A 26,472-nucleotide genomic window follows, 5' to 3' on the forward strand; every position below is an offset into this window, starting at 1 on the left:
AATTGGAAGGAGGAGGGTTTGCTGTTGCCCTGTTCTTTTTCTCTCCCATGTTTATGCTTCACCATGAAGAAAAGGATACAATGATTTCTCTCTCAGGGGCACAGAGCTTTCGAGAGAAAACAGGAGAGGGGAGAAAAGAGCAAGAGCCCCAACTTGCAACCTTGAGACCCTGCCAAGACTTTCAGTCCTGCTGGGACTCACTTCCATGCCTGTAACTCAGGGAGCCCTTGGTGCCTCCCCAGCACTTGAGACCCAAGTAGGATTGCCTTGAACCTTCATTCCACTGCCCGAGGGCACCCCAAGTCTCCCCAGGGAGTCTGTTAAGCCCTGGTTTTACATTCTCAGGGCCCAGCTCCTGCATCTTCATCCTTTCTCATTCTCCCACGACACCCCGATACCCACAGCTCAGCTCCATCACCAAGTACCATAAGCAAAGAGAAAACCACAGGTCCAAACGTTCTACCATTTTGTGGCCTTGACAGAGACTTGGCGGAGGGTGGAGAGGGTTATGGGGTGAAGTTAAGTGGCACATCCCACCCTCTGGCTACCCAACACCTGCCCCCACCTCATCACATGCAGATTCCCTAGATCTCAGAAGCCCTGGTGCCAGCTCTCACCTGGGCTTCACAGAGCCTCCTTCACCCCGAGCAGACCCATCATGCCAGTCTCCCAGCAAGGAACTCAGTTCCAAGAGAAGGAACTTTCCCTCATCTTGTTACAAGTCATTGGTGAAAATGAACTAAGTCTCTGACCTCTGGGAGCTCACATTTCAGTGGGAGGAAAAGGGGAAAAGCACACACACAAATAATCATAGAATGGGTCAGGTGGTGATGAGTCACTATATTTGGATTTGGAGTGATTCCCTCAATTTGCGCTTTCTTTCCGCCCACAGGTGAAGCTCCCTGAGACAAGATTTTTTGTAAACAGCTTTATGGAGTATAATTTACACACTATAAACTGCACATAAAGTGTACAATTTGGGAAATTTTGACAGATGTACACACTCGCGAAACCACCACCACGAACCAGATAGTGATCCATCTCCCCTGAATGTCCTTGTGCCCCTTTGCAACTCCTCCGCTCCTTCTATTTGCCCCATCCCCACTGATGGTTGGCAACCATTGATCTCCTCTCTGTTACTACAGATTACTTTGCTTTTTTTTTTTTTTTTTTTTTTTTTTTTTTGCAGTATGCGGGCCTCTCACTGTTGTGGTCTCTCCTGTTGCGGAGCACAGGCCCTGGGTGCGCAGGCTCAGCGGCCATGGCTCACGGGCCCAGCCCCTCCACGGCATGTGGGATCTTCCTGGACCGGGGCACGAACCCGTGTCCCCTGCATCAGCAGGCAAACTCTCAACCACTGTGCCACCAGGGAAGCCCCTGTTCCAATTTTTGACTATTAAAAATAAAGCTGCTTTAAACATTTATATCTAAGTCTTCACACAGATGCATATTTTCATTGATGCTGGGTAAATATCTAAGAGTGGAATGACTGGATCATATGGCAGATTTATGTTTAACTTTTTTGAAAAACTGCTAAACTGATTTCCAAAGTAATTGCACCATTTTGCTTTCTCACTAGTAGTGTACAAATGTTCTAGTTCCTACCCAAAAGTTGCTATTACCAACCTTTAAAATTTTAGACACTGTGATAGGTATGTCTTGGTATTGTTACTGAAAGTGAGGTCCAGCTGCTTCCTGCTCTAAAGCCAATACTACAGAGGCAATGTTGGTGGAAAAGAAAGTTTGCTTTATTGCAGAGGCCAGCATCTGGGGGAGGGCAGACTTGTGTCCAAAGGCCAACTCCCCCACTGACAACCAGTGGGCAAGAGCTTTTAAAGGGGAATGTCAGGGGTGTATAGGCGGAGGGAGGGGGCTACATGCAGAAGCAGCACAGTCAGCTCTGACAGTCATCTTGAAATTGATCACATTGTGGTCTGATCAGCATCATGTTGATTGTTTTGAGTACAGTTAGTCTTCAGTTCCAAGGTCGGTTTGTTCCCATTTCCTTGAGGCCAGCTCTCGGAATTGTGGCAGCTTATGTCATGCCTACAGTCTGGTCATCTTGTAGTTAACATCTTCCACCTGGTAGGGGTTTCAGTGTCTACAGAACAGCTCACAGGATATGGCTCAGAATATTACCCATAGCCCCTGAAGAGGACCTGAAGGTCCTTGACTTCGTTTAGTGACTAGACTATTACGATTTGGTCTTGTTTGACTGTTTTCCTTTGCTTCTGCATTTTCTCACTTCTCTGATTAAACTTATTCTTTGACTAAAGCTTTTCTACAGACAAAAAGCAGGTGGAGGACATGGAGGGGCAAAGGACTATAGGATCCTGCTTCATTTCAATATCTCATTGTGGTTTAATTTGCAGTTCATAATGACTATGAGAGTGTTGAGCATCTTTTCATGTGTTTATTTGCCATCCAGGTATCTTCCTGAGTGAAGTGTATGTTCAACATTTGACCATTTAAAAAATTGGGTTGTTTGTTTTCTCATCATTGAGTCTTTAGAGTTCTTTATATGTCCCGGATGAAAGTCCTTTATTAGAGACATACTTGCTAAGATATTTTTTCCCGTCTGTGGTTTGTCTTTTTATTCTCAACAGTGTTATTTGAAGAGCCTAAGTTTTAAATTTTAATGAAGTCCAGTGTATCATTTATTTTCTCTTATGGATTGTGCTTTAGGTGTCACATCTAAAACATGGCCTTACCCATGGTCACAAAAATTTTCTTAAGTGTTTTTCTTTTAGATGATTTATGGCTTTAGGTATTAAACTCAGGTCTATGATTTATTTTGGTTAACTATTGTATGTGGTACAAGGTAGAGATCAAAGTTGATTTTGTTGCATAAAGGTATCCAATTGTTCCAGCACTCATTGTTGAAAAGACTATCTTTGTTTCACTTAAATGGCTTTGTACCTTTGTTGAAAATCAACTGACCATTATATGAATGTCTCTGTATATGGACTCTCTATTCTGTTCCATTGGTTTATTTCCCTATCTTTATACCAGTAATGAATGTCATGATTAGTGTAGATTTATAATGTTTTGTGGTCAAGTAGTGTTAAGTCCTCCAACTTTACTCTTTCAAATTTATTTTGGCTATTTTAGGTCTTTTGTACATGAATTTTAGAATTGGTTGGTCAGTTTCTACAGAAGAACCCACTGGGAATAAATTTGGAAAGGGTTGAATCTATAGATCAATTTGAGGAAAACTGACATCTAATGATATAGAGTTTTCCGATCCATGAACAGTCTATTGATCAATGAACACAGTTTATCTATTTATTTATATTTTGTTTAATTTCTCTCAGCAATGTTTGTAGTTTTCAATATATATAGTCTTGAACACTTTTGACAATCCATTCTGCATTATTATTTATTTCTTTATTTCTTTATTTCTTTACTTATTTTTTGCGGTACACGGGCCCCTCACTGTTGTGGCCTTTCCCGTTGCGGAGCACAGGCTCCGGACATGCAGGATCCGGACACGCAGGGTCAGCAGCCATGGCTCACGGGCCCAGCCGCTCCGTGGCATGTGGGATCTTCCCGGACCGGAGCACGAACCCACATCCCCTGCATCGGCAGGTGGACTCTCAACCACTGTGCCACCAGGGAAGCCCCTATTTTCTCAAATTATTTTTCTTCCCATTCTTCTCTCTCTTGTCTTCTCATGACTCCAATTACACATCATAAGTCTGCTTATTCTTCCAGTCTTTTAAAAATCTCTTTGTGTTACTTTGAATAGTTTTTGTTATGTCATAAATTTTACTAATATTTTTTCTGCAATATTAAATCTGCCATCAATCATATCCAGTGTACTGTTCATCTCAGTCATTGTGATTTTTATCTCTAGAAGTTCAATTTGGGATTTTTAGAATATCTTTTATGTTGCTTCTTAACATGATCAATCTTTTATCTAGACTTTTGAAAATATGGAATATAGTGATAATAATAGTCTTGATGTACTAATTTTGATGTCATTTATGGGGCTGTTTCTATAGATTGATTTTTCTCCTCATTATGTGTTATATTTTCCTGCTTCTTTGCTTGCCTGGTAGTGTTTTATTTTATGGCAGACATTGTGAATTTTACCTTGTAGAGTGCTGGATATCTTTATATTCCAATAAATATTTTTGAGATTTTTTTGGAATACAGGTAAGTTACAAAATTCAGTTATGTCAGGTATAGATTTTAAGCTTCATTAGGTAGGGCCAGAGCATCATTTAATCTAAAGCAAATTTCTACCCACTACTGAAGCAAATGTCTTCTGAATACTCCACCTGATTTTCTGTGAATTATAAGGTTTCCCATTCTGGCTGGTGAGATGAGGAACTCTTCCTGGACATGTGTGAGGCCCAGGGATTTTTTTTCTCTAATCCTTTCTGGTGATTCTTTCCCTAGCTTTAGATAGCTTTCTTACATGCAGGTACAGATCAATGTTTAAATAAAGATTATAGATCCCCAGGTTTCTCTCTTTGTGTAGCTCCCTTCTCTTTGGTCTTCTTCTCTATGAATTCTGTGTGCTTTAGCCTCCCTGGACTCCATCTGGGTTATCCTTTACTGTGCCACTTCATGGAAATTCTCTCCAGGCCAGATTGAATAATGGCCGTCTAAAGATTTTCATGTCCTAAGTGCAAGAACCTGTGAATATGTTATGTTACATGGCAAAGGGGAATTAAAGTTGCAGATGGAAGTAAGGTTGTGAATCAGCTGACCTAAAAATTGGAGATTACCTTGGATTATCTGGGTGGGTTCAATGTAATCACAAGGATTCTTAAAAGTGGAAAGGGGAGACAGATGTAGTAGAATCAGAGAGATGGCAGCTTGAGAAAGACAACACCCAATGTTACTGACTTTGAAGATGGAAGAATGGGGCCCTGAGACAAGAAATGTGGGCAGTCTCTAGAAGATGGAAAAGGCAAGGCAAGGATTTTCTCCTAGAACCTCCAGAAGGGAATGTACTCCAGACAACATCTTGATTTTAGCCCAGTGAGTTCCATTTTGAACTTCTGACCTCCAGAACTATAAGATAATAGATTTGTGTAGTTTAAGTCACTAAGAATGTATTTGGTTACAGTAGCAATAGGCTATTAATACAGATTTGGTACCACAAGTGGTGTGCTGCTGTAACAAATACTTTGAAATGTGGAAGTGGCTTTGAAATTAAACAATGGGCAGAGTTTAGAAGATTCTGAGGAGTATCATAGAAAATGTCTAACTTGCCTTGAACATATTTTTAGTAGAAATGGCTGTTAATGACTTAGCTGGTGAAGGCTCAAAAAGAAGTGAGGAGCACGGCAGAGAACAACCTATATTGTCTTAGAGAATATTTAAATCTTCATAAATAGACCGGTAGTGGAAATATGGATGTCAAAGGTCCTGTTAGTGAAGGCTCAGAAGGAAATGAGGAACATGTTACTGGAAACTGGAATAAAGGGATCCTTGTAGTGGCAGAAGACACACTGGATTTGGGACCTACAGTTATGTGGAAAAGCAGAACTTGTGAACTATGAAATTGGACATACAGCTGAGGAGATTTCTAATCAAAGAGCTAATGCTCTGACCCAGTTTCTTCTTGTGGCTTAGAGTAAAATGTGAGAGGAAAGATAAATTAAGGGAAAAATGTTAGACTAAAGGGAAACAGGACTTTATAACTCAGAAAATTCTCAGCCTATCCAGATTATAGAAGACACTATAATTAAGATATTCACTGTCAGGAAAGTATGCTTTAACAACCTTTTGCTAATACCTCAGAAAGATGAAAAGGTCAGAATATTCAGTTACACAAAAGGCTCTTTGAAGAGATTCAAGGTGTGACTATTAGATTCCCCCAGCCATTTCAAAAAAGCCAAAAATAGATATGAGATTATCTAGGATGAATCTGTGGAGAATCTTCTTGTCTAATGGAGTGAATCCCTAAGACATACATGGGAAACCTACAAGGTTTTTTTAGAATTTTACAGCAGTAGAAATGCTGCCAGCATTTCCAGCTTTAGCTATTATGAATAAAGCTGCTATAAACATTAATGAATGTATGTTTTTATTTTTATTATTTTATGTTAAATGTATGGCATTAATTGGGGAAAAGTGGGGCCTCAAGCATTGGATTATGGACATATAGGCAGATTCCTATGACAACCTTGAACTCCTAAACTTTGCCATGCCTCTTTTGACAGTAGTAGAAGCAGCCTTTCCTTCCCTATCTGAGGAGATTAGCCTCCTATTGCCTGAAACTCCAGTGAGATTTCCTGTGGAAAATTTCCTAGCTGCCAATCCAGGACTGCTGATCCTTCTCAAGACCTCCTCCAACTGCCCCTTGTTGTTTCTAAGTCAATAACCACACTCAAATCCTGGCATTATCCAGTGGGCTAGGTGCAAAGTGTTCCCAGGAAAGAGTACCATACATAACAAACAAATTACAGGATTCTATCAATTTATTAAAAATAGTCAAAACCTGGGCTTCCCTGGTGGCGCAGTGGTTGAGAGTCCGCCTGCCGATGCAGGGGACACGGGCTCGTGCCCCGGTCCGGGAAGATCCCACATGCCGCGGAGTGGCTGGGCCCGTGAGCCATGGCTGCTGAGCCTGCACGTCCAGAGCCTGTGCTCCGCAACGGGAGAGGCCACAACAGTGAGAGGCCCGCATACCGCAAAAAAAAAAAAAAAAAAAAAAAAAATTAAAACCCATCAAAAATTTTTTCATATTAAAGGAGTCTATGTAAATTTGGTATTAAGAGAATTTAGTGTTTTAGAGGGATAGTCTTTTAGCTCCACTGAACTGTGCAGTATTTGACTTACGCTTGTGATTTTAAGTGGAAATCTTATAAGGTGTGTGTGTGTGTATGTATATAAAATTATTAAACCACTGTTTTTATAAGTTTATTTGATTTATAAGAATTATTTCAGTATTGGGAGAGTTTGCCAGACCACTGAAATACTTAAAAGTAAATCAGGTATAAGCAATTTACAAAGGTAATTCAAATTTTTGAAGAAGTTTAATTATTTAATGTGGTTAATAGGACCAAGTATTATTTTTGGATCTCTTGTGAGTGATTGTTTGCTGGTCATAAAAAGGCCTTGTAAACTCTGGTAGAAAGTTCTGGTGGCTTAACAAAATCTGCTTCTCTTCTTCCTTGGTGGATGTTACTTTTTCCCAGTCCTTTACAGTTAGTTGTGGTCAAATGACTGAGTTCTAGCCAAATGGAATCGAGCAGAAGTGATGTGGGCCATTTCCAGTCTTGGCCCATGAAAACCTCTCATGAGCCTTCATTTCTTCCCATCTTTATCCATGGCTGGAATGGAGATGACCAAGGCAAATTTGCAAGCCACTGGTTGGAAAGTCAAAGCCTTGGTCAGCCTGGGTCCCTGCATGACCTCATGGACTATGGGGCATTCCTCACTTGTGCTGTCCCAGCACTGCCATGGCATGTTACATAGGCAAAAAATACACTTCTTTTGTGTTGGGCTGCTCCATATTGGGACTAATTATTACCTAGCCTTCTTTAACTAATACGGTTTACAGAATATTAAAGAAAAGATTAGGTGTTAGGATATTTAATAAGTTGAAAATAAACTTTGTAAAAAGCAAAACAGGGGCCTCCCTGGTGGCGCAGTGGTTGAAAGTCCGCCTGCCGACGCAGGGGACATGGGTTCGTGCCCCGGTCCGGGAGGATCCCACATGCCACGGAGCGGCTGGGCCCGTGAGCCATGGCCACTGAACCTGTGCGTCCGGAGCCTGTGCTCCGCAACAGGAGAGGCCACAACAGTGAGAGGCCCGCGTACCGCAAAAAAAAAAAAAAAAAAAAGCAAAACAAACTTCTGAATAGACTTTGCTTGGCCCAGGAATCTTTCTTTGCAAACCTTCACAGTGGTAACAATTTTCAGTTGAGGGTTTATAGGTAACAGATCTGTTGAAGAATGTCAAATTTTTCCTTCTTTTCCATTCTCTGCTCTCCATTTCCTCCCTAGGATGGATCTAAACCCTGCTACAAGGGAGTCCTTGGAAAATCAATAATGTTGAGTAAAAATTTAAAATAAACCTTGTTTTTTTTAATTCTTAAAAGTAATATACACTCAAAAATTTTGGAAAATATAGAAAAGTGAGAAAATGTCCCAGAAGAACAATCACTGCTAATATTCCAGTACTTGTTTTTTCAAGCTTATGTTTAATTTTACATAGTTGATATCATATTATATACATATGTATTTAATAGATATTAAATATATATATAATAGGGGCTTCCCTGGTGGCGCAGTGGTTGAGAATCTGCCAGCCAATGCAGGGGACACGGGTTCGAGCCCTGGTCTGGGAGGATCCCACATGCCGTGGAGCAACTAGGCCCATGAGCCACAGCTACTGAGCCTGCGTGTCTGGAGCCTGTGCTCTGCAACAAGAGGCCGCGACAGTGAGAGGCCCGCACACTGCCATGAATAGTGGCCCCAGCTCACCGCAACTAGGGGAAGCCCTCGCACAGAAACGAAGACCCAACACAGCCAAAAATTAAAAAAAATATATATATATAATATACCATAGTGTATATATATTTTTTTTCTTTTTTAAAAAACATCTTTATCAGAGTATAATTGCTTTACAATGGTGTGTTAGTTTCTGCTTTATAACAAAGTGAATCAGCTATACATATACCTATATCCCCATATCTCCTCCCTCTTGCGTCTCCTTCCCACCCTCCCTATCCCACCCCTCTAGGTGGTCACAAAGCACCGAGCTGATCTCCCTGTGCTATGCGGCTGCTTCCCACTAGCTATCTATTTTACATTTGGTACTGTATATATGTCCATGCCACTCTCTCACTTCGTCCCAGCTTACCCTTCCCCCTCCCCGTGTCCTCAAGTCCATTCTCTACATCTGCGTCTTTATTCCTATCCTGCCCCTAAGTTCTTCATATATACAATGGAATATTACTCAGCCATAAAAGGAAACAAAATTGAGTTATTTGTAGTGAGGCGGATGGACATAGAGTCTGTCATACAGAGTGAAGTAAGTCAGAAAGAGAAAAACAAATACCGTAGGCTAACAGATATATATGGAATCTAAAAAAAAAAAAAGGTTATGAAGAACCATAGTATATTCTTATGTTAGGACTAAAGGAACTTATGTTTAGAAACTTAAGTTTGAAAATAGACTCAGAAGTCAGACAGATCTTATTTCATTGTTGATGGGAGAATTCAGCTTGACTCCACTGCCATAACCAGGTTTGCTGCAGCCTGCAGGAGATTTCACCTGCAGCTTGGACACTCACCTGTACCCCTTTGAGTCTTCAGAAGTGAGTGAGAGAAGGAAGCTACAGGAATAGTAGCTTTTAATATGTTGATACACCTGTTTGAGGAAAGTGGATAAATGTAGGTCAGATTCTCCCTGTAATAAGGAAGGAAGTGGATTACCTTTTTTGATATTTGACTGCTGACAGCTTTAAAGCCTCACGCCTCTCTCTTCTTATCTGGGCAAGCTGATAAGAACATCTGGGAGCTCTCTGCTTTGGCACTGGCGGGAGATTCAAACCAGGCAAGTCCCTGCCCATGGTGTATGGGGATCCTCACGCCAGCCCTACCCCCACTTCCTACCCACAGTACAACCCAGAGCCCGGCTCCTCTCCCTGTTCTATCAAGCCATTTTGGACCCGTTTGAAAGGCTCCCCTGCTCTCCCTAGAGACATCAATTATGTACGTAATACATCTTTTTACACTCCTTTAACGTGTGTGTGATGTCATCAGTCTCGACATTTGAACATTTTGGGTGGGATCCAACTGCCTCTGCAGGTGGTCATAATACACCACCTCACCAATCAGAGAAAACATTTCTATGCCAGTATGTTATGTGTATGCACCCATGTTACATATGTGTGTTTATGTATATATGTATGTTATACAAGTTCGTGTGTGTATACACATTTACATGTGTGTGTTGTTTGTATTGTATGTGGTTGCATGGCATATATGTACCTTATAGATGTGTATATTATTCCTCTGTGTATACATGCTATGCATGCATAAGTATGTTGTGTGTGTATCTGTGCTTACACGTATGTATGTTATGTATGTGTATATATTATTTCTCTGTGTATGCATGTTATGTATGTGTGTTCACTATGTGTCCATACAACTTTTTAAGTGTTGTGTGCATGTGTATGTGTATTATGCATGTGCACACGCATGTGTATGTGTATGTATATGTGTGTACTTATTTTGCTAACTGACACTGCCGTCAACAACACAGCACATAAAGACTTCCCAGGACTGGCCACATTCCCTTAGAATGATTTGTTGGAAGGGGAGTTTCTGGGGGAAAGGGCAAAATCATTTAAAGACTCCTGATACACATTGTTGGATAGCTTTTCAAAATGTTGAGCCAGGGGCTTCCCTGGTGGCGCAGTGGTTGAGAGTCTGTCTGCCGATGCAGGGCACACGGGTTCATGCTCCGGTCCGGGAGGATCCAACATGCCGCGGAGCGGCTGGGCCCGTGAGCCATGGCCGCTGAGCCTGTGCGTCCGGAGCCTGTGCTCCTCAACGGGAGAGGCCACAGCAGTGAGAGGCCCGCGTACTTCAAAAAAAAAAAAAAAAATGTTGAGCCAATTTGCTTCAGGGTTCTCAGACAGTATGGAGATCATGAGGCAGTGCCTTGAAGACCTCCAGCTTCAGGGAGCTTAATAGCCCGAGATCCTCAGCCATGTGCTCGCTCTGAAGTTCATCACCATATCTGGGGGTAGCTGAACTTTTCTGACAGCTGACTGTGGCTTGAAGGTCCCCAATGGCCTCGTGGAACCTTCTTGACACTGCACAGCCTACCTGCTTAGGATGCTTCCACTCACCTTCCTTCACTCTCCTTCACTGAGTCAGACTGCATCATGTTCAGGAGGCTGTCCCAGCCTCCCTGGCACCTCTCACAGGTGGTTCCCCTAAAATATCTTTGCACATTTGATTCTGTCTTGGTGTCTGCTTATTGGGGCATCTAGGTCAACATAGAGAGAAGAGTGGATAGAGCAGCAGCTCTGGGATCTGAGATACCGAGTCCCAGTCCCAGCTCTGCCCCTCACTTGCTGTGTGGTGTGAGCAGGTGACCTTCCATCTCTGAAGCTCAGTTTCTGCATCTGAAGAATGGGGATTTATGACATGCCCCTTGCAATGCTACCGTGAAAACGAAGTGAAACCTTATTATATGTGAAATGCACAGACGGCCATCTTTCCCTCTTTTCCAGCTAACAGAAAGTTTAGCCTATTTAAACACATGCAAAATTATACACGATGACACAGAAGCACCTGGGAGCCCAGGACGCAGTTGTAACCTGAGCTGTCCCTTGAGGGTACTCCTGATGGGAAACGTTGGAACGTTGCCCTCCAGACATCCACCTTGGGCCAAGCTTAATGATTCACAGGAGCTCGAGCCAGACTCTGCCCAGGAAGCCTCTTCTGCATGCGAGTCAGGTTACATAACCTCTGCTCGTGGTCTTTGTCTCTGAGCTCATCACCTGACCTGGGGTGGGGTTTCTAGGAGAGCTTGTTTGGAAGAAAAATCTGCACAGCTATAAAATTCAGCAAGTTCCTGAAACCTGAACAAGCAAACCAGGGTTAACAGAATCTGTACAGAGGTAGGGCAGAGAACGGTCTGGAAGACTGATTCCAACTCCTCTCAGTTGTGTGCTGTGTGACATTTAGCAAGTCATTCTCTGAGTCTCATTGACTAAATCTGTGTCATGACAAGTACTAGTCAATGCTTATTCTCTGTTGGTCATCTTCTTGTTTTTAAGAAGTCCTGGAGTTTTACCTCAAATTTGAGAGAGAAGTCAAGGACAAAGAAAGCATTTACTGTGCTTGATTTTCCTCATCATAGCTGGTAAATGTCTGGGGTAAGAGTATTATGCTAATGACCAGAAGGCACCAACGTTGACCGAGAGATCGCAATGTGCCGGAAGCTGCAGAGCTCAGCCCATTTAATCTTCACTACAGTCCCGTGAGGCAGATGCTCATATTGTCCACATAGTATGGATGAGGAAACTGAGGCTTAGAGAGGGAAAGTAAACAGGCTTGCTATAGATTGAATATTTGTGACCACCCCCCGAAATTCACATGTTGAAGCTCCAGCCCCCAGTGTGATCGTATTAGGAGTTGGGAGCCTTTGGGAGATGTGAGTGTGGGGTCCCATGATGGGATCAGTGCCTTTATAAGAAGAGACATGAGAGAATTTGCTTCTCTCTCCCACGTTTGAGGATTCATTGAGAAGATGGCTGTCTATTAACCAGGAAGAGAGCCTTCACCAAAACCTGATTATGCCAGCACTCTGATCTTGGACTTCCAGTCTTCCAAACTGTGAGAAATAAAGTCTGTTGTTCAAGTCCCCCAGTCTATGGTATTCTGTTATAGCAGCCTGAGCTGACTAAGACAAGTCCCAAGTTCATGGCACTTCTTGGTTTTCTTTAGCGGGGCTCAGGCTTCATGTGGGGTCTGAGAGGGGCTGCAACCAAGCCATTAGAGGGCTCTGTGGACATTGCTACAGAGTTCTTTATATATTTTCAATACTAATCCTTTGTCAGTTATGTGTATTAGAACTATCTTCTCTAAGCTGTGTGCATTTTCAATTTTACTAAATATTGCTAAATTGTTCTTGAGTGACTGCATCAGCTTTCTCTTCTGGTGTTGTGTGGAATTTGCCACCTGCCCACATCCCATCAATGTTAGTATTATCAGACTTTAATATTGTTTGCCTGCCCAGAAACAGCAATATGACATAATTATTATTTGTGCACTTTTATGATTCCTAGTGAGAATGAGCAACTCCTTAGTGCTTATAGACCATTTGGATTTTCTGTTCTGTAATGCTTTCCCATATATTTTGTCCATTTATTTCCTGTTACAATGTTTGTTTGTTTTTTCTTATAACCATTGGAAAAATGTCTATTCAAGTCCTTTGCACATTTTAAAAATTGGGCTGCTTGTTGTTGAGTTGTAGGATTTCTTTATATATCTGGATAGCAATCCTTTGTAAGATATATGATTTGCAAATATTTTCTCCCATTCCATGGGTTTCCTTTTCATTCTGTTGATGGGGTCCTTTGCTGCACAAAAGTTTTTAATTTTGATGAAGTTCTTCTTATTTATTTTTTCTCTTGTAGCTTGTGCTTCTGGGGTCATAGCCAAGAAATTATTGCCAAATCTAACCATGAAGGTTTTCTACTGTTTTTTTTTTTTTTGTGTGTGTGTGTGTGTGTGTGTGTTTTAAGATATCCTTACCTGCACTAAACTTATGATATTTTATCGTAGTCTTTTGTCCAGAAAGCATATATTTTTATGAATGGAATGAGAGAAAGATCTAATTTTATTTTGTTTTTCATTGTTACAAAGACATTTTTTACAAAAAAATGTAAAAAACCATTTCATGGTTACAAAACAATTTATTGAACCATACTCTCTTTCTCTAATGATTTGTAATGCTAGCTTTGTACCAATATATAAGGGTGGTATCTACTTTGGCATTTTATCTGTTGTCTCCATTAATGTATTTCTTATCTCTAGGTCAGCACTACACTGTTTTCATTAATATAGTGTTATAATAAGTTTTATGTCTGGCAGAGTCAGTTTCCCTTTGTACGGAAAAGAGTTAACACAGCAGGCCTGAGACCGATATTATAGAAAGGCCTGCTTGCAAGGTTGGCCCTGGGTTGGCATCTGGGAACTTGGATTTCAGGAGAGTCCCACCATTCTCGTAAGTGATAGGAATGTCTCACTGCATGGGAACAATTTGTACAAACAATATAGTTCACATTGACCACCTGCTTTTCTTCTGGAAATCTGGAGTCTTGGTATGTGACAGGCAGAGAATGCCTAGGTGACCAGCCCCCAGTAAAAACCTTGTGTGCTGAGTCTCAAATGGTCTTTCCAGGTGGACAACACTTCATATGTGTTGTCACAACTTGCTGCTGGAGAAATCAAGTGCCTCCTCATGACTCCACTGAAAGAGGGCTCTGGAAGTTTGCTCCCAGTTTCCTCTGGACTCTGCCCATGCACCTTTTCCCTTTGCTGATTTTGCTTTGGATCCTTTCACTGTAATAAATCATAGCTGTGAGGATGACCATATGCTGAGTCCTGTGATCTTCCTAGTGAATCCTTGAGCCTGGGGGTGGTCATGGGAACCTCAACACACCCTTCCTCCTCCCCCTACTCCTCTCCCTCCTTCTTTTTCTTCAACATTGTCTTGGTTATCCTTGGATCTTTATTCATCTTTATGAATCTTATAATTCTTGAGGAGTTAATTGGCATTAATTGCATTCACAGTTAAATCTGGGGGCAGGGATTGACATCTAGGACTGTGCCAAATATTGTGTGTTAATTCCCAGTACCAGCCTGACCATCCCAGGCTCTTCCTTATACTCAGGATCATGAAGGCTGCAAACTACATTTCCTAGACTCCCTTGCCCTTGGGTCCAGTTAGAGTCCACCTGTGAGTGGCACCAGCATGAAGCTGGGAGGAAGGAAGTGCAGGAGTGTTTATTCTCTAGAGGCTTTGCTGGTGTTACAGAGCACAGAGACAGGGTTTCTTCGTTTTTTGTTTTTTTTTTTTTTTTTTTGCGGTACACGGGCCTCTCACTGCTGTGGCCTCTCCCGTTGTGGAGCACAGGCTCCAGACGCGCAGGCTCAGCGGCCATGGCTCACGGGCCCAGCCGCTCCATGGCATGTGGGATCTTCCTGGACCGGGGCATGAACCCGTGTCCCCTGCATCTGCAGGCGGACTCTAAACCACTGCGCCACCAGGGAAGCCCAGAGACAGGGTTTTGACTGCAGCTTTGCGCATCTTCCTGAACGTCACTCACGTCAAAGCCACAAGTATTTTCCTCGTGATCTCTGAACCCACAGAATTCTCGAAAGTGCCCTTCCTGAGCTTTGCTCCCTCAGCTTTCCCAAGACAATGGAAATCTCCAATTCCTGTATCACACCTCTGCTCTTAAAGTATCCAGAGTGGTTTCTGTTGTCCTAATCAATTTGTACCTGATTATAAGACAACACTGAGTTTTTCCAGAAGTTTACATGCTATTTATCTACATTTATTTAGCCCTTTTTAATATCCTTTAACAAAGTTTTATAATATTCTCCACAAGTCCACTGGCAGAATTGGGTTTCCATTGGCCACTGTAGTACCCACAGCAGATCCTTGTACTAGTTTTTCTTCCTTTCTTGTCTCACTTTCTTTTTTCTGTCATTCCTGCTTCCTGGGATTATCTTCCAAATAAAGGGCTTCTGTCTGTCTTTGTCTCTGCTTGGGGGAAACCCCAATGAAGATGTGCATTTACTCAGACATCCTAACACCAATAGCTGCCATTTCTTTTTTTTTTTTTTTACATCTTTATTGGATTATAATTGCTTTACAATGGTGTGTCAGCCTCTGCTTTATAACAAAGTGAATCAGCTATACATATACATATGTTCCCATATCTCTTCCCTCTTGCGTCTCCCTCCCTCCCACCCTCCCTATCCCATCCCTCTAGGTGGTCACAAAGCACAGAGCTGGTCTCCCTGTGCTGTGCGGCTGCTTCCCATTAGCTATCTATTTTACGCTTGGTAGTGTATATATGTCCATGCCTCTCTCTCACTTTGTCACAGCTTACCCTTCCCCCTCCCCATATCCTCAAGTCAGCTGCCATTTCTTAGGCGCTTACCATCTGCCAGGCATTCAGGTTATAATGAACATACACCCTCTCAGTTAATTCTCCCAGAATTCCCACTATACAGCGCTGCTATCATTTATTTTACAAAAAAGCAAACCAAAGCATAGAGTTGAAACAACTTGCTTGAAGTCAGAAAATAAGGAATTGTTTGAACCCAGAGCTCTCTGACTCCAAATCCTTGAGCCGGTCTCCTCCACCATGATGCCAAATGCCAGGTCTTTCCATTAACTTGTTGTATGACCTTGACTGAGGCACTGAAAACCTCTGAAATTACCAGATTGAAGTAGATGATCTCAAAACCTCTTTCCAGCTTTGCAGGCTACAGCCCAGTGACCCCGGGGTGCAAACACCCTCCCAAGCATCCCTTCCACCGTGGGCTTGCTTGGAGCCTAGGAGATGGTTCCGCTTATGCTTCCACAGCCCTTGCAGACCACCTTCACCTTGGCTGCCTGCCCCACAAAGGCTGGAGCCTGAGCCTGGAAATCCACAATCCAAGCAGAGAGATGGAACGAGCTTGGGAAGAGGGCATGAGCTCCCTTACTGGGGCCCAGTGGCACCACGAGCCTCTTAACGTTCCAGCTCCCACTCGGGACGGCTTTTATGATTTTTGCAGAGGGGCGGATACACAACATGCATACATTCAGCACAGTTCAGTATTTACTGCCATGCCAAGGCTTGGGGGTGCTGTTTTATATGTCTGTGTTTGCACAGCTCTAGCATCATATAGGCTAAAATTAATTCCACGAGATGGGTTGCTCACAGGCAGAACCAAGAATTTCCTGGGAAGGGTTTCCATCTGACTTTGGCAGTTGGCAGCTGCTCTGTGCAGTGATAAAGCCCTTTCAGACCATCTCACATGGCCACGGGCATCCAAGGGTATTGTATTCTTTGGCCCCCGAAGGCTATTTCTCCCTTTTCCAGAAAACGGAGTATGGAGTGCGGGCTTGGAGTCAAGGCTGATCACAGCTGGCATCCTCCCTCATCCCACTGGATGATTTGATTGATGAGGTTAGTGAGTTCCAAACGGGTCAGCTAGCACCCCTGCCCCGGGGCACTGGAGCCCATGGACCTAACCCCTTGTCCAGAAAGCAGACTACTTACTGCTCATGAGGTGGGTTTGGTTGGTCCTTTGATTTGTGAAGAACTTCCTTAGGCATCATCTTACCTGGTCCTCCTCAGAGCCCTGGGAGGTAGGCTCCATGATACTATCACACCTCCTCTTCAACACAATCATAGTGGTGATGACAGAACTACTGAGCATTGACTCTGTAGCAGTTCCTGTTGGAAGTACTTGATGCCCATGAACCATGGCTTTGCAGATAGGTCCGGAGAGAATGAAATGACTCAAGGTAGAGACATTCCCTGATCATCTAGTTCACCCCAGCCATCATCCTCCCTGGAAATTTTACAATCCGGCAATATTGCGAAGGATGCTGCTTGTCAACCACATTGTGTTCGTCTCCATGGCTTTCTGCAGCCTCTTCAATTTTTCTAGTGCTCCCTGGAAAATGCCTATTCATCCCTCAAAACCCAGCTCAGGAGAAGCTTCTTCCAGTGCAGTCCCTCAGACCTCATCAGACTGATTGCATGGACCCAGTCACTGCCCACGAGCTCAGTTTAGTGGCCACTGAGTATGGTCCACTTCTCCCACAGAGCTGCATGGCTCCCTGCCCTGGGGCCAGGAGGCTGATTTTGTCGACTGGCCCCCTTGCCCTCTGCCCTCCTGCTGGGTTTGGTCAGTGGGCAACATCAGCAGGTGATGCCAGGGCAGGAGGAGAGTGAGGGGTGGGCATCCATCCCCCTGGCTCCTTCTCTGTGCTGTGCATTAACCATGTCTTTTATTTCTCTACTCTGGTGCTTTGCTCACCCTGGAGGACTGGGCTAGCCAGTTCCTAGAGATAATAATCAGTTCACTCACAAGTGCACTTCCCAATGCAAACCAAGCAACCCAGAGCTCACACCCTCCAACCACCTCTTTTATGGGTTTCACACACTCCGGACCACTATCCACCTGTCCTAATCCTCAGGTACCAGACAACTGGGGCTAGCCACTCTGCCAGAGCCTGATGTAATCATTCAAAGCAGCCCAAGTCATCTTGCCCTGCCTTACCTGTTCCTTCCATTGGAAACCACAAGAAAGGCTGCTTCCCAGTTTCCCCACTCCCTCGACCTCCTGAGCAGCCCTGGTGCTTCCCCGTGTGGCCCGCCATGCTGTGGCATGTCCCCTTGTTTTGGAATCTCTGAGTATAGCAAAAATCTTTTCTCTCTTGATCTGTTGGCTTTACTGTACCTACATAATAATAAAATGTAAATTAAAACATAGCTGCAGGGCTTCCCTGGTGGTGCAGTGGTTAAGAATCCTCCTGCCAATGCAGGGGACACAGGTTCAATCCCTGGTCCAGGGAGATCCCACATGTGGCAGAGTAACTAAGCCCGTGCACCACTACTACTGAACCTGCACTCTAGAGCCCGTGAGCCACAACTACTGAAGCCCACGCGCCTAGAGCCCGTGCTCCGCAACAAGAGAAGCCACTGCAATGAGAAACCCGTGCACTGCAATGAAGAGTAGCCCCTGCTTGCCACAACTAGAGAAAGCCCACGCATAGCAATGAAGTCCCAACACAGCCAAAAATGAAATAAATTATAAACAAAACAAAATGAAACAAAACACAGCTCCTGTGGGCTAGCTGCTTCCCTCTGCTGGAGCACTGCCCCCCACCCCCCCACCCCAGCCCATGCTTCTGCCTCAAGTCCAGTCCAGTGTTCACACCTCCCCTGCACTTCAGGGCAAGGAGCAGTAGCAGCTCCCCCTGCTACTAGCCCCCAGGTTCTGCATTGTCCACACCTTTATGAGTAGTGTTTGTTTGAACATCTTCTCGGTTACACAGTTTGAGAGTGTCTGTTTCCTGCCAGGACCCTGTCTGGTACCTGGGGGTCAAACCTGGGAGCAGACAAGGTGAATGCTGTCCCCTTGGTCCATCCAACCATCTTGAGAAGCATCTTAGGGTCCTTCCTGCCGCACGGTGCCTGGACTCACCTGCCTCCAAACTGTGAGATCCCTGGGCCCGGCCTCTGCTCCCCGCATCTCGGCACCCCCACCTGCACAGCAGGCACCATCCTGCGGGAAGCCGGGACAAGAACACCAAGGACAGATTCCAGGACACTTGTGAGCACTTGTGGCTGGTTGAAGGAGAAGTCACAGATGACACCCACGTTTCTAATGTCCCCAGTGGTGTTGCCAGGCAGAGCAGTGGGCTTGGGGGAGGGCGAGGTTATTACTGGGAGTATATTGAGTTGAAGGGGCCTATGGTGTCCCATGGCCAGTGGATCAGGGAACAGTGAAGCTATGGTGTGGAGAGACCCTCCAGGGACTGTGCGGAGAGAGACCAAAGCGGGCCCAGGGAAGTCGGGCTACATTTGGAAGCAGGGGTGGGAGGCCATCGCTGGGGGGCATGGGAGGAGGCTGGGAGGAGAGCACAAAGGTGCAGAGCCAGAGGGGTGAGCTCCAAAGGGGACGCGGCGGGGACGTGGGCCGAGAGGCGCCTTTGGATTTGCCGGCTGCAGTGTCCCCTTGGGCTGAGGCTTTGTGGTGAGGCGGCAGAGGGGAGTCTGCAGGGGTTCGGATGGCGGGGGTTGGTGGTGAGCCCAACCTCACTGTGCTCAGAGGACAGGAGGGTGTGAGGGAGACATTCTGGGAGGGGTGAGGGCCCCCATCCCGCCCAAGATGGGGTCAGGCAAGGATGGGACGCAGGAGCAGAGAGCTGAACGGTGAGGCCAAGAGGAGGGGCTGAAGGGGTGGGAACAGCATTCCAGGCAGAGGGAACAGCATGGCCAGAGCAGGACGTGGAGGACATGTGGCTCCTTTATGTGGCTGAAGAAGACAGTTTAGAGTCAGATGTGCTTTATGTATGAGAGTGTGAGTGTGTGTGTGTGTAGGTGGGTGTGAGTATGTGAGTGTTTAGAGTTCTTTTTCTTTCTTGTTGGCCCTCAGGTGCAGATGTCGAGGTGGTCAGATCCTCAATACCTGACACTTCACTTCATCTGGCTGGGAAAGTCTTTGCATTAGTTTTTTTCCTTTTTAGCCTCATACCCCACTTCCAACTCCTTCTGTATGTACATGTGTGCATGTGTGTATGTAGTCTTATTTGGACGTTCTTATAAAATATGTGCTGTAATTTGCATAGATATAGTTTTAATTTTTTGTAAGATGTACTGGGTCATGGGTCACAATTTCTTCCTCCTTCCTTTCTTTTTCTTTCTCCCTCCCTCCATCCCTCCTCCCTCCCCTCTCTCTTTCTCCCTCCCCTCTCTTGCTCTCTCTCCTACACAGCCCTGGATTTTACTGCGTAGTCAGTACACAGTAGTGGGTTCATCCCTTCTGGCTGCTACATTATGCTCCAGGGGTGCCCACCTTGCATTTCCCTCTCTCTTCCCCCAGGGGTGGACCCCCAGGGTGCCTTCATTTCCCTGTCCTGGGAGCTGGTTTGTAAAGAGTCTGATGAAGAAGGGAGGGAGATGGGAGGCTAGGAGCCCAGGGGCCACAGAATGGGAGAAGAAGGAGGTACAGAGGTTCTATGTCTGCTGACTCTCTTGGGGGAGAGCATGAGGGGGCGTTGGAAATGGTCAGGCCCCAAGGGGTGATCAGGAAGGAGCAGGTGCCAGAGTCTCAGAGTCTTTTTTTTTTTTTTTTTTTGCGGTACACAGGCCTCTCACTGTTGTGGCCTCCTCCGTTGCGGAGCACAAGCTCCGGACGCGCAGGCTCAGTGGCCATGGCTCACGGGCCCAGACGCTCCGCGGCATGTGGGATCTTCCCAGACTGGGGCACGAACCCGTGTCCCCTGCATCGGCAGGCGGTCTCTCAACCACTGCGCCACCAGGGAAGCTCCATCAGAGTCTTGCAGACACCTTCCCATTACCCTTCAAAGAGCCTGTGAGCAGGAGGGGTTAAGCTGAGCCTGGCCTGCTGACCGGGCATTTGCTGGATGCTTATTTGGTGGGGGGAGGAGAGAAACATTTTCTATTAATAAAAATTGCATGCCTCTCTCTGTTCAAAATAAGAGATTTATTATGTGCCTTTATTATAGGTGATTTTCTGAACCAGACGGCATCTTGAGAGGTATATTAAAAAGTTTAAAATGTAGATAATAAAAGAAAGCCCTCGTTTGGGGTAAGCAGTGCTACATAATACCTCATTCTGTTTCTGGATCTCAGTTGGCTGGGATTTGCAACCTCACAGTCCCTCCCGTTGGCCAGAGCCTGGTGCAGAAATACTCAGCAGGGGTTGGTCATCCGCCGGCAGAGACATGGGTTTCTTTCCACTCCAGGCAGCATCCAATTTAGCAGCGCCAGGGCTTAAGTTCCCATTCTGCCACCTCTGTATGGACTCCTGCGCAGAGACTTTCACTAACTGGCACTGGTTTCTGATTTATGAGAGTGATGTTTTCATGCCCTTATTGGTCACTGCCCGAGGCAGATGCCCAGCTGGTCCCACTTAATATGCCACTAGAGGCAGTTACTGCAATCCTCATTGTACAGCCAAGGGATGCTAAGTAACTGGCTAAAAGTCATATAACTAGTAAGAGATGGGGCTGGGGTTTAAACTCGGCTGATTCCAGAGCTCTTTTTTGCCTTGGGCCTCAGGGTGTGTTAACCATATCTTCTATTTTCTGTATTCTGATGCGTTCACCTCTGGGGTCTTGCTGACCCTGGAGGGACTGTCCCTCCCAGGACTAGCCAATCACTATAGATAATAAACAATTCACTCACAAGTGCACTTTCTAAATTCAAATCCACAAACGCAGAGCTCACACGCACACCTCCCCGCCCCCCCCCCCATCTGTTTCTCACATTCAGGGCTATTATCCCTCACTGTCTTCCTCATCACCCCAGGCCAGGTACCAGACAGCTGGGGACAGCCCTGCCCCCGGGCCTGCTGAAATGATTCAGACCAGCCACTCCCAAGCCTGCTCACTCCGCCTCCCTGTTCCTTCTCAGTAAAGGCTCTTGGCTCCCCCATTCTCCCTGCCTCCTGACCCACGCTGGCACTCCTTCAAGTGGCCCTGCAAGGCATGATGTGTCTCACGTCTCCAGAATAAAAACTTCTTCCTTCAGGAGAGCTATTTCTGCATCTGCATGTCTCACCACACCCATTAAAACAAATACTGGTGCCCTTAAAACACACGGATTTCCTAACAATCAACAGCCAGGAGCTCATATTTTGGCTTTCACTTTACCTTTTCTTTTTTAAGTATAAATACATTCAGTAAAAAGCCACACATGTGTTATCCCCATCCGTTCCTGCCACTTCTTCATCCTGCCCATCTTACCCACGAGGGGATTGGATAGCAGAGAGAGGTTAGGAAGCTTCTCTGAAAACAAGAATAAATCAGCAGCTGAGGAGGGAACTGAGTCCACATCTGGTCAATCCCCCAAATTTTGATGACCAGATGGGGCAACAACCCCCCATTGCATAGTCTTGCATCTGACTGGTGCTTCTGAGAGAAGCCTCTAAGTTCTACCTGAAACACTCATTCATTCATTTTTTCTGGCCTCTGACTTTGAGCCAGGCGGGGCCCTGGGACTCGGGCGATAGAGAAATGACTTGAATGTGGTCCTCATCCTCCAGACCCTCCAGGCCAGGTGGGTGGGGCAGGCAGAGGCTGCTGAGTCTGAGTGGGATGCAGCTAGAAACAAGGGAGCACAGACACTGGGGGCTCCCCAACTCCGGAGATGGAGGGATGTGAAGTCGACAAGCCTCTAGCTGGGTTCCCCCTGTGCCTTTGTGCTTAAAGCTTCCATATCCTCTCTTGTCCTAACATGCGGGGCATTCCAGCACGTCCTATGACCTGGAGGCAAAACCCCAGCCCCTCTGCCTCCCACTGCTTCCCTCTCACCCACGTACCCTTTGGTCTTTCCTGTCTCGTCCTGAATCTCATTTGGTATTGTCCTCTGCCCTCTGTCTCTCTGCCTTGAGGTCTGCTGGTTGGTTACATTTTCTCAGGGAGATCTGGAAAGAGATTCCAAGGTGTGCCGGTACTGAGTTTAGTCCTCACTCAGTCAGGGGAAGGGAGTCTTATTAACAATTTCACTTAACCGGCAAGGAAACCCAGACTTAACCTTGACCACATACGGTGGGTGACTGAGAGGGGTTCATGGCCACAGCATCCTGGCTTTGCTCCACACGGAAGGTGGCGATGGGTTCTGATTTCTTGGAAGTTGAGGCCCGTCTGGACTCCCTGCCATTCTGCCTGCAGTTAAAGGGCTCTTGCAAACAAGGACACGCTCCTTAGTTACAAGGCTGTCCAACTCTGCGTTGTAAACCATTGCAAAACTTTAAAAACAACCTAAGTGTCCAACTGAAAGGGAGTGGTTAGAAAATGTCTTGCTGTAGCCATACAACGCAGCACCCTACTGCCATTAGATATGCTGCCCAGAATATTAACTTGTGGGGAGTTGTCCATCGTAGTTATTGACCAAAAAAAACTTACAAAGAATAATATACACGACGATCCATTTGATATAAATATCTAGAAACGTATGCAGCTATGTCTTTGGGTTAGGGTTCAGGTGATTTTAATTTTCCTTGAGTTCATCTGTGGTATTCTCTACTTCTATAAGAAGAGGTGTTACCTAAAATAATACTTTTATTTGAAACAGTCTCTTTAGTAACTACGGAGTCTGTCTTCTCTGGCACAGACATGGGCCTGGAAGAAGAGAGATCCTAGGAATAAATGGAACTTTCCCAGGACCTGGGGATCTGATTGTCCACCCTGTTCCCTAGGCTGGGCTAGGAACCCTGACACAGCCTCCTCCGAGGTGTGGGAGATGCCCACACACAGCCTCTGCTGTAGAGGTTTATCTCTAAAATAGACACCATAGTCTCCACTGTCCTGGTGTGAGAACTGAACGGCTATAAAAGTGTGAAGCACCCAACCTGGCGCAGAGTAAGGACCAGGTCTTGTTTACTCGAACTGGGCTCCTTCTCCAGATTGACCTGTGCCTCTCCGCTTGTCTTTCTCATTTTCCATCACCCTGCTTCTTCTCACCTCTCCTGTCTCCTCCTTCCTACCATAACCCCTCCTCCATTTCGCTCTCGGGCAGGAAGGGACCCCGTCTGTCTGGGCTTCAGCCCAGCCATCTTCTCAGAGCTGCTCTTCACCAGCGTATGCTCACTGAAGCCTCAGAACCTCCCAGGGAAACAGAGTTATCATGCCTGGGGTTTTTTTGTTGTTGTTGTTTTTTGCGGTACGCAGGCCTCTCACTGTTGTGGCCTCTCCCATTGCGGAGCACAGGCTCCGGACGCGCAGGCTCAGCGGCCCTGGCTCACGGGCCCAGCCGCTCCGCGGCATGTGGGATCCTCCCGGACCGGGGCACGAACCCGTGTCCCCTGCATCGGCAGGCGGACTCTCAACCACTGCGCCACCAGGGAGGCCCCCATGACTGTTTTACAGAATGACGCTGGGGCGCAAGGTAATGAGCTGGACCAGGGAGGATCAGTGCAACGACGGTGGGAAAGAGTGTTGCCCCAGTGTAGACAGGGTGGTCGGACCTCAGCACCAGCGACTAGGTTCAGATGGGGCTCCCCACCTCCAAGCCAGCTTTTCCCCTCTGTAAACTGGGGATAACAATAGTCCCATGCCCCATGGGCTGTTGTGATGATTAATGAGAAAACCCACAAAAGGGGTTTCACGGGGAAGTCTGCCCGGCAGGAGGGGGCTCCGGACTTGGAGGCAGGGGCCTGGGGCGGGGCTCTGGGTTGGGCAGCACGAGGACTGGGTGGGCGCCTCACCTGGGGCAGTGACCCTCCGCCCAGCCTTTCCAGCCTTACGTTCTAGGGGAGAGAAATGCGTGGGGTTGAGGGCTTCGCAGCAAGTTCATTTCCAGTCCGTCTCTCAGACCATCCGCTGACCCCTTTCTCACCAGACCCATGAAAATCCAGCCACATTTTTTCTTTGCTCCCGATGAACCAATAACCTTGAAAATTTGAAAATAAAATGTCTACGACCGCACAGCCAACTAAGGCTGTGTGGCTTTGCAGACATTATAAAACATCAAATTAGATGGAAAATTGCCCAGGGTCCCTATAAACGAAAATTTCTCTTTTTATAGGGGGAAAATGACCCTTATAATAGCAACAAACAATTTTGGGCTCTTCCTTTTATTAGCTGGCTCACAGGGAGAACAGGCTTTGTTCATTCCACTGCCCTGGCCCCGGCAACACTTTTACACAGTTTTTACAACACTTTGCTTTGCATATTTTCACAGCATTATAACAGGAAAATGAGGTTCTGCCTGTGTTGGGATAGAACTTTTTGCCCCCCCTCCCCAAAGGTTATGCCTCCTGACTGGTGCGGGCGGGATCCAGGCTTGGTGTGGGGCAGTGGAAAGAGTCCTGGGTGGGGAATGAGACAAGGAATTCTGCTGTGTGACTTCAGGCTGGTTGCTTACCCTCTCTGGGCCACATTTCCTTCCTCCATGAAAGGAAAGGGTTGGACTGGATCAGGGACACTCAATGCCTCTAGGAGCTGGCACAGTGATGGCCTTGTGTGATGGCCAGGGGGGGAAGTGCTACTCCAGAGTCACGCCAGGGCCTGTGTCACCCATTAATGTGCATGTTCTAACATTAAACTTAACAATATGTCTTTTTCCTGCTCCAGGACCTCACAAGAATATTTTGGGAGCAAGGCAAAAAGGGAAGATGCCACTGGTCCTAGCTTAGCGGTTCTCAAGCAGAGGGTGATTTTTGCCTCCACCATAAGACATGCGAGAGTGTCTGAGATGTTTTTGATTATCATGAGTGGGTGATCATCTGATGATACTCTTGGCATTAGTGGGTGGAGGCCAGGGATGCTACCAAACATCCTAGAATGCACAGGAGGCTCACCCATGACAAAGGATTAACCAGCCCCAGGTGTCCACATGCCCAGGTCAAGGCAGGCACCCTGCACAGAGTATTTGAATGGAGAGTTGAGACTGGCTGGTCACGGACTGGTCCCCACCACTGGCCCTACTCCCCACGATGCAAAGCAGTGCTTGTGGGACCCTGCAGTGCTGGCTGTCAACCCCGGGGTCACCACGCCCTACTACATGCCTGTGGCCTGACCTTTGTCGGGGGCGAGAGAGCTGCCGTCTGCCGCCAAGCCGGAAGCAAGGCCTGGAGAACTGGGTGGGGGGGTCAGTGTTGAAGGTCCAGGGACGAAGCCCCAGAGGTGAAGGCGGCACCTGGAGGCCGCAAGCTGACTTTGATGAGTTCTAGCTCTCTCTCCTCCCAGATTCTCATATGGGGAGAAAAAACCTCAGTGGAAACAACCACCCCCATTCACCCTGTCACACTGGATTCCTTCTTGCAGGTAAGAGGAAATACACTGACCTTTTAAAACCTCAAAAGCGGAGCCTAAGGAGACCGAGTGAGCAGGGCCCTGGGCGTCAGGGACCTTGGGCCTGAGCTCACGTGGACGTGTCTGTGGACGTCCACCATGCTCTCTGACCCACTGTTTTCCAGTCTGTAAAGTGGGCAAGTGGACACAGGCTCCTTGAGTCCTGTAAATCGAAGGGTTTAGACGTTTCCTGATGCAGAGTGGGAATCCAGGCTGGGGCCTGGCATACTTGGTGTTTCCCAGGTACCACTCTGGTCTGCCTACCTTGGGTCATCTGAGTCATGAATTATGGATCTGCAATTTGGCCAGTAAGGATTGCCTTGTCCTACAACAAGGCTCTACTGTACAGCAGAGGGAACTATATTCAATATCTTGTAATAACCTATAATGGAAAAGAACCTGAAAAAGAATGTATGTATATATAT

The sequence above is a fragment of the Mesoplodon densirostris genome, chromosome 1 (assembly GCF_025265405.1).
Source record: "Mesoplodon densirostris isolate mMesDen1 chromosome 1, mMesDen1 primary haplotype, whole genome shotgun sequence".
Classification (NCBI taxonomy): Eukaryota; Metazoa; Chordata; class Mammalia; order Artiodactyla; family Ziphiidae; genus Mesoplodon; species Mesoplodon densirostris.